The sequence below is a fragment of the Giraffa tippelskirchi genome, chromosome 12 (genome assembly GCF_054371585.1).
Source record: "Giraffa tippelskirchi isolate mGirTip1 chromosome 12, T2T-mGirTip1v1.2.pri, whole genome shotgun sequence".
NCBI classification, from domain to species: Eukaryota; Metazoa; Chordata; class Mammalia; order Artiodactyla; family Giraffidae; genus Giraffa; species Giraffa tippelskirchi.
In genome coordinates, this window is record NC_137286.1 from 21706849 (window position 1) to 21714220 (window position 7372).

A 7372-nucleotide genomic window follows, 5' to 3' on the forward strand; every position below is an offset into this window, starting at 1 on the left:
GACCCTCTCAAGCTATAAACCAACATCAGGAGATTCCTGCTCTTCAGGCTCTAACATGGGACACTGGTGCATGACAGACAACTCCAAGCTGGGCAACTCGACAAGAACGTTGAAAGATGACAAGGAGGAGGAGCAAGCGGGGACAAGTGTTTCTAGCTGGAGACCCTCCTGACGGTTAACACAAACACAATGCTGAGGCTTCAGAAAGTTTACTGCAGCCCAGGAATAGTTTCCATTTTAAAAAACAAGTCACACAATAATCCTGCCGCAAAGCAACAAGACACCGGGAATCCCATGGCCACATAAACCGGGAAGGCAGGCATTATCCACGGCTGCCAGATACCGACCAGCCCAAGACCCAATTTCTGTAGGGCCCCAGAGAACCACGATGGTCCCTTGGCACCGACACAACCCTTCTGGGGGGTGTGGTATCTTCCATAGGCCAGGTTTCTGCAGCAAGCCCCAAAGACAAAGCTTGAAAGAGGCTGTGGCAGTCAACTCTCTTTGGAGCCCCATCTCTCTTTGTCCTTCCCAGCAGGATGTCATACTTCATCACCAACACACACCTCTGTGGGAGTCTTGGCCAGCCCTTAGGAAATAAAGTGTGTCTATGGGGTAACCTGATGGTCTCTGTGGTCGGCTGGGTTGGCTGATGCTTCATAATTGCAGATGGTCACCTCATGTCGGTGAAGCTCAGTACATTCTCCTCTCAGGCCAATATAAAAGACCTTTGTGGTATCGGCTCCACAGTTTTTTGAAATATGAATTGAGAGAGGATAGACATTTGGAAAATGAGACATTTTTGTAGTACACTCTAATTCCCTTGTAAGATCTGGGTTCAGACTAAAGGTCTGATCTAGCTCCCTGTCTGTATCATCAAAGGGCATCTGTGGAATGTTCTTGTACAGTATCATCTCAGAGGGGGGTGAGTCATCATCTTCTCCCATTATAATGATGCTTTTGAGCTTGACATTGCCTGTAAATGGAATATTAAACAGAAGCTATTCATCTGCATCATTGTCAACAAACTTGGAGCCGTCTGCCTGCTCCTCCCACAGCTTGAGGATGAGGAGGCCGCTGCCCTTGCAGCTCTCATTGAGTCACTGCAGCCGCTCCAGGTCGATGCTCAGGTACAGGCCACAGGCTAGGCTGCGCTGCTCTGGCGGCTCCTCCCATTGTCAGCGCCTCCCGTTTGGCGACATGGCAGCACACAGCCCCGCCGTGGCTGTGGCCATGCGACATGGCGACGCCACCGCCCACGTGTCCACTTGGCCCTGCTGCAGCCACTGCCGTTCCTCACCACTCGCTTTTTGCTCTGGCCTAATTTTAATTTTTTAAGCCTATTATATTTTTTTCTACATTTATTCCTTTGTTTGCCTTTCCTACTATTCTTTTCCCCTTGCAGTTAATCTTTAATGTATATAAATCTTCTTCGTCTACCACTGTTTAACTTAGCATATCTATACTTTCTTTCTTTCCATTCCTTTCAACATATGTGTTAGTTTTGTTTTCATTGCTTTATTCTCCACTTGGCACCTTGCTTTAGTTTTGTTTCCCAGTTTGTGCTTTAGTTAGTTTTGTTCTTAACTGGTAAATATAATTTTTGATTTCCTTTGTTCGCCAGATCAATCTATTGTACTTTATTTTTGTTGAACTGTTTTCACTTTGCTCATGGGTGTATATGTGTATATTCCATTATTTTAATTATTATTTGCTTGATTTTGTAGCTGTCATTTGTCTGAGGTTCATCTTTGGTTTATTGTTTTGGGGTATGTTTTAATCTCACTTAATGCCGTAACAAACCACTTGTGAAATCTTCATTCCTGGAAAGAGGTCAAGCCCTGAGCCTTTGGAGTGGGAGCACTGACTCCAAGACCCTAGACTACCAGAGAACTAACCCTAGAGAGTATCAAATAGTGAGAACTCACACAAAGGAAACCACTTGAATACAAGGCCCGACATCACCCAACCACCAGTAGCACCCTGTGCAGGACGCCTCGTCTAAACAAAAAACAAAACAAAAATACAAACCCAATAACCAGCAGACAGGATTACCACCTCACTCAGCCTTGCCCATCAGAGGAAAAACGAACAAATAAACAAACAACAACAACAATAAAAACCTCAGCACAAATCTCACCCTATCCGAAGCTTAAACAAACCACTGGACCAACCTTAGGAGGACAGAAACCAAAAGGAAGAAAGAATTCAACCTTGAAGGCTGGGAAAAGGAGACCTCAAACACAATAAGTTTAAAAAGAATAGTGAAAATACAGAGAAATACTATACAAATGAAGGAACAAACCAGAAACACAGAAGTCAAAATAAATGAAGAGGAAATAGGCAAACTACCTGAAAAATAATTCAGAATAATGATAGTAAAGATGATCAAAAACCTTGAAAACAAAATGGAGAAGATGCAAGAATCAATTAACAGAGACCTAGAAGAATTAAAGAATAAATATGCAGAGGCAAACAACACAATTACTGAAATTAAAAATACTCTAGACAGAATCAATAGCAGAATATCTGAAGAAGAAGAATGAATCCGTGAGCTGGAAGATAAAATGGTGGAAATAACTTCTGAAGAGCAGAATAAAGTAAAAAGATGAAAAGAACTGAGGATAGTTTCAGAGACCTCTGGGACAATATCAAATGCACCAACATTCGAATTATAGGGGTCCCAAAGAAGAAGAGAAAAAGAAAGGGTATGAGAAAATTTTTGAAGAGATTATAGTTGAAAATATATTCATGAGTGAAAATATATTCCATGAGTTGAAAATATATTCCATGTTTTCCCCAACATGGAAAAGGAAATGGTCAATCAAGTCCAAGAGGCACAAAGAGTCCCATACAGGATAAACCCAGGGAGAAACACACCAAGACACATACTAATCAAACTAACAAAGACTAAACACAAAGAATATTAAAAGCAGCAAGGGAGAAGTAACAAGTAACATACAAGGGAAACCCCACATGCTTAACAACTGATCTTTCAGCAGAAACTCTGCAGGCCAGAAGGAAATGGCAGGATATATTTAAAGTACTGAAAGGGAAAAATCTACAACCAAGATTACTGTACCCAGCAAGGATCTCATTCACAAAAGCTTCTCAGACAAGCAAAAGTTAAGAGAATTCAGTACCACCAAACCAACTTTACAACAAATGTTAAAGGGACTTATATAGTCAAGAAGTACAAGAGAAGAAAAAAGATCTACAAAATCAACCCCAAATAATTAAGAAAATGGCAATAGGAACATATATATCAATAATTACTTTAAATGTAAATGGACTAAATGCTCCAAGGAAAAGACACAGACTGGCTGAATGGATACAAAAACAAGACCCATATGTATGCAGTCCACAAGAAACCTGCTTCAGACCTAAAGACACATATAGACTGAAAGTGAGAGGATGGAAAAATATAGTCCATGCAAATGGCAAGCAAAAGAAAGCTGGAGTAGCAACCATCTTATCAGACAAAATAGATCTTAAAATAAAGAAGACTATAAGAGATAAGGAAGGACACTATATAATGATCAAGGGATCAATTCAAGAGGAAGACATAACAATTGTAAATACCTATGCACCCAACATAGGAGCACCTCAATACGTAAGACAAACACTAACAGACATAAAAGGAGAAATTGACAGTAACGCAATAATAGTAGGAGACTTGAACATCCCACTCACACCAATGGACAGATCATCAAAACAGAAAACTAATAAGGAAACACAATTCTTAAATGATACATTAGATGAAATGGATCTCATTGATATCTTCAGGACATTCCATCCAAATGCAGAAGAATACACCTTCTTCTCAAGTGCACATGGAACATTCTCCAGGATAGACCACATCTTGGGTCAAAAATCAAGCCTCAGTAAATTTAAGAAAATTGAAATCATATCAAGCATCTTCTCCGACCACAACACTATAAGACTAGACATCAATTACAAGAAAAAAAACTGTAAGAAACACAAACACATGGAGATTAAACAACATGTTTATAAATAACTAACAAGTTACTGAAGAAATCAAAAGGGAAATCAAAAAATTTCTAGAAACAAATGACAGTGAAAGCACGACATCTCAATACCTATGGGATGCAGCAAAAGCCGTTCTAAGAGGGAAGTTTGTAGCAATACAATCCTGTCTCAAGAAACAAGAAAAACATCGAATAGACAACCTAACTTTCCACCTAAAACAACTGGAAAAAAGAAGAACAAAAAAACCTCAAAGTTAGTAGAAGGAAATAAATCATAAAGACCCAAGCAGAAATAAATGAAAAAGATATGAAAGAAACAATAGTAAAGATTAATAAAACTAAAAGCTGATTCTTTGAGAAGATAAACAAAATTGACAAACATTTAGCCAGACTCATCAAGAAAAAAAGAGAAGAATCAAATCAATAAAATTAGAAACGAAAAAGGAGAGGTTACAACAGACAATGCAGAAATACAAAGGATTATAAGAGACTATTATGAACAATTATAAGGCAATAAAATGGATAACCTGGAAGAAATGGACAGATTCTTAGAAAAGTTCAATCTTCCAAGACTGAACCAGGAAGAAATAGAAATTATGAACTACCCAATTACAAGCACTGAAATTGAAGCTGTGATCAAAAATCTCCCAAAAAACAAAAGCTCAGGACCAAATGGCTTCACAGGAGAATTCTGTCAAACATTTAGAGAAGAGCTAATGCCTATCCTTCTGAAACTCTTTCCAAAAATTGCAGAGGAAGGAACACTTCCAAACTCATTCTACGAGGCCACCATCAGCCTGATACCAAAGCCAGACAAAGACAACACAAAAAAAGAAAACTACAGACCAATATCACTGATGAACATAGATGCAAAAATCCTCAACAATATGTTAGCAAACAGAATTCAGCAACACATCAAAAAGCTCATACACCTTGATCAAGTTGGGTTTATTCCAGGGATGCAAGGATTCTTCAGTATACGGAAATCAATCAATGTGATACACCATATTAACAAATTGAAAGATAAAAGCCATATGATCATCTCAATAGATGCAGAAAAAGCCTTCAACGAGTTTCAGCACCCATTTATGATTAAAACTCTTCAAAAAATGGGTATGGAAGGAACCTACCTCAACATAGTAAAGGCCATATATGATAAGCCTACAGCAAACATTATTCTCAACGGTGAAAAACTGAAAGCATTCCCCCTAAGATCAGGAACAAGACAAAGGTGTTCACTTTCACCAATATTTTTCAACATAGTTCTGGAAGTCCTAGCTGCAGCAATCAGAGAAGAAAAAGAAATAAAAGGAATCCACATCGGAAAACAAGAAATAAAGCTCTCATTGTTTGCAGATGACATGATACTGTACATATAAAAGCCTAAAGACAGTATAGAAAATTACTAGAGCTATTCAGTGAATTTATCAAAGTTGCAGGATACAAAATCAATACACAGAAATCACTTGCATTTCTATATACTAACAGTGAAAATTCAGAATGAGAAGTTAAGAAATCAATCCCATTCACCAAAAAGAATTGCAACAAAAAGAATTAAATGCAACAAATGAATTTAACAAATTTAATGCAACAAAAAGAATTCAATATCTAGGAATAAACTTACCTAAGGAGACAAAAGAACTGTACAAAGAAAATTATAAGACACTGATGAAAGAAATCAAAGATGACATAAACAGATGGAGAGATATTCCATGTTCCTGGGTAGGAAGAATCAATATTGTGAAAATGACTGTACTACCAAATGCAATCTAAAATTCAATGCTACCCCTATCAAATCACCAATGGCATTTTTCACAGAACTAGAACAAAAAATTTCACAATTCATATGGAAACTCAAAAGACCCCGAATACCCAAAGCTGTCTTGAGAAAGAAGAATGGAGCTGGAGGAATCCACCTTCCTGACTTCAGATTATACTACAAAGCTACAGTCATCAAGACAGTATGGTACTGGCACAAAAACAGAAACATAGACCAATGGAACAAGATAGAAAGCCCAGAAATAAACCCATGCACCTATGGGTACCTTATTTTTGACAAAGGAGGCAAGAATATACAATGGGACAAAGACAGCCTCTTCAATAAAGGTACTGGGAAAACTGGACAGCTACATGTCCAGAATGAAATTAGAACACTTTCTAACACCATACACAAAGATAAACTCAAAATGAATTAAATACTGAAATGTAAGACCAGAAACTACAAAACTCTTAGAGGAAAACATAGGCAGAACACTCAATGACATAAATCAAAGCAAGATCCTCTATGACCCACCTCCTAGAGTAACAGAAATAAAAACAAAAGTAAACAAGTGGGACTTGATTAAACTTAAAAGCTTTTGCACAGCAAAGGAAACTATAAGCAAGGTGAAAAGACAACCCTTAGAATGGGAGAAAATAATAGCAAATGAAACAACTGACAAAGGATTAATTTCCAAAATACACAAGCAGCTCATGCAACTCAATACCAGAAAAACAAACAACCCAATCAGAAAGTGGGAAAAAGACCTAAACAGACATTTCTCCTAAGAATACATACAGATGGCTAACAAACACATGAAAAGATGCTCAACCTCACTCATTATTAGAGAAATGCAAATCAAAACTACAATGAGATATCACCTCACACCAGTCAGAATGGCCATCATCATAAAGTCTACAGACCATAAATGCTGGAGAGGGTGTGGAGAAAAGGGAACACTCTTACACTGTTGGTGGGAATGTAAATTGATACAGCCACTATGGAAGATGGTATGGAGATTCTTTAAAAACTAGGAATAAAACCACCACATGACCCAGCAATCCCACTCCTAGGAATATACTTTGAGAAAACCAAAGTGGAAAAAGACACATGTATCCCATTGTTCACTGCAACACTATTTACAACAGCTAGAACATGGAAGCAACCTAGGTGTCCATCGACAGATGACTGGATCAAGAAGTTATGGTACATATACACAGTGGAATATTACTCAGCCATAAAAAGGAACACATTTGAGTCAATCCTAATGAGGTGAATGAACCTAGAACCTATTATACAGAGTGAAGTAAGTCAGAAAGAGAAAGATAAATATCGTATTCTAATGCTGCTGCTGCTGCTGCTAAGTCGTGTCAGTTGTGTCCGACTCTGTGCGACCCCATAGATGGCAGCCCACCAGGCTCCGCCGTCCCTGGGATTCTCCAGGCAACAATACTGGAGTGGGTTGCCATTTCCTTCTCCAGTGCACGAAAGGGAAAAGTGAAAGCGAAGTCGCTCAGTCGTGTCCGACTCTTAGCGACGCCATGGACTGTAGCCTACCAGGCTCCTCCGTCCGTGGGATTTTCCAGGCAAGAGGACTGGAGTGGGGTGCCATTGCCTTCTCCGG

General features: G+C 38.7%; 1 pseudogene; it reads right to left on the bottom strand.

Moving 5' to 3' along the window:
- Positions 1-590: 590 nt before the first annotated feature.
- On the bottom strand, positions 591-1242 carry LOC145529180 (PITH domain-containing protein 1 pseudogene; annotated as a pseudogene).
- Positions 1243-7372: the final 6130 nt, after the last annotated feature.